This window comes from Pteropus vampyrus, unplaced genomic scaffold (genome assembly GCF_000151845.1).
Source record: "Pteropus vampyrus isolate Shadow unplaced genomic scaffold, Pvam_2.0 Scaffold90, whole genome shotgun sequence".
Lineage (NCBI taxonomy): Eukaryota > Metazoa > Chordata > Mammalia > Chiroptera > Pteropodidae > Pteropus > Pteropus vampyrus.
The window spans coordinates 682,882-684,606 of record NW_011888871.1 but is presented as its reverse complement, the minus strand read 5'-3'; the positions used below and the strand labels follow the sequence as shown (position 1 = coordinate 684,606).

At 60.9% G+C, this 1,725-nt stretch overlaps 1 protein-coding gene across 1 annotated transcript in view; it reads left to right on the top strand.

Moving 5' to 3' along the window:
* Positions 1 to 1,725, top strand: part of CARD11 (caspase recruitment domain family member 11) — a 31,207-nt gene that overhangs the window by 7,371 nt on the left and 22,111 nt on the right. The window lies entirely within an intron of this gene.

The following is a 1,725-nucleotide window of genomic DNA, read 5'->3' as shown; positions in this document are numbered from 1 at the left end:
CGAGGCCCGCGGTCCGCCAGGCCAGGGCTCTGCCTTTCTCAGCGGCGCCCGCGGAGCTCGGCCGGGCGCAGCGGGAGAGACGGCGCCCTCCGTGAAGGACGGCGCACCGGCCACGCCACGGGGAGGGAGCGAAGGGCATTTCTCACCTCCTTCGCCCCTTTTACTGATTGAGAGGCACCAGGCTCGGTTCCAAGGACACATGACTCACAACCAAGGCCGCGCTGCCGGGAGCGCACGTTATAATCAGAAAACAGATAAACGCGCGGTGGCAACGAGCGCCATCGAGAAGAGGAACGCAGTGTGAGGACGGTGAGGGAGGGACGCTGTTTTAAACAGGATGGTCACGGAAGGTCCGTGAGAAGGGGACACATGACCCGCGATCTGAGGAGAGGAAGGGAGCCCGCCATGCGAGTCTCAAGGGAAGTGCACAGGGCAGTCGCCAAGGCCCCAAGGAGGGGGCATGCTCGCTGTTTTTCTGGGGCCAAATGCACAAGTGGCGGGAAAGCAGGTGGGAGAGATGGCCGGGGTCCAGGCCGTGGGAACAGGGCACGGACTTTGCGATTTATCACAGTGATGGGAGGACCCTGAAGGATTGAGAGCCGGGGAGTGACGACTGATTTATATCTAGAAGGATCACTCTGCCTACTGGGTGGAAAATAGGCTCTCGGAATATTTATTAGGCACCTACCGTGTGTAGGGCGCTGTGGGGGACCCAGGAATAAATAACCTGATTTCTGCTCAGGTCGCTTACAGTTCAGCTGAAGCAGACAGACCAGGAAACGATCGCTAGAATGGAGGTGAACTGAGTCCGTGGCATAGCGGGCCACTGAGTGTTTCTGCTAAGAGCACGAGCCTTGCAATCCTGTAGACTCGAATTCAAGTCCGGCTTCTCGCTCTACCACGTAGTTGGCTCTCGGCCTCAGTGTCCTCATTAGTAAATGGCAATAATGAAAATGATACCTACACCCTAGGATTGCTGAGACGCTGCACCATAAGCCTGGCAGTGGGTGACCCCGTAAGCCCCACCCAGCGCTGGCGCTCCCCGCAGCCCTCGGAGACGAGCCTCTGGTCTCGGGTGTTTCGCCAAGGCCGACAGGTTCGGGAACGCAGACACGCTTGGTCACAACAGTTTAGGGGTCTTCCGGGTCCCCGCGCCTGGCGCTCCCCTCCGCAGGTGGACGCCCAGCACGCCCCAGCGGGCCCGTGTCCCGGTGCAGCGGCCAGCTCTCCTTTCTCACACCGAGTCTGGCCAGGTCCTTTAGACCAGAGAGCCCGTGAGCGCGTGGTCCAGTGGGTCTCGATTGGTTCTTTTAGCGCCCGTGCCGTGTGTTCAAGTCGAATCTCATGTGGAACCCAAGAGGACAAACCAACGGCGGGCAGCGCCGTCTCTCTCCTCGCTCCATACGGCGGGGGCCCCTCAGGGCGGGCCCTGAGTTCCGAGGACCAGAGTCCGAAGCCCACCGTAAAAGGGCACTGCCGTGGATGACAGACACATCGGGGACGCGCCAGTCGGTGGCGTCCATCTTCATCTGCGGCCCGTCCCACCCGCAGAGGTTGCCCTAAGGGCCATCCTGCCTCTTTGGAGCTATTCTAAATTAACTCGCCAGGAGCTCCTCATCAGCAAGGAGGTGGTGGCCCGTTTCACTGGGAGAGGTTTCTTGGAGCCCCTCTCTGTCACCGCCTGGAGGAAGGAGAGACGGGGCATGGCCCGGGTTGTGCCGGGAG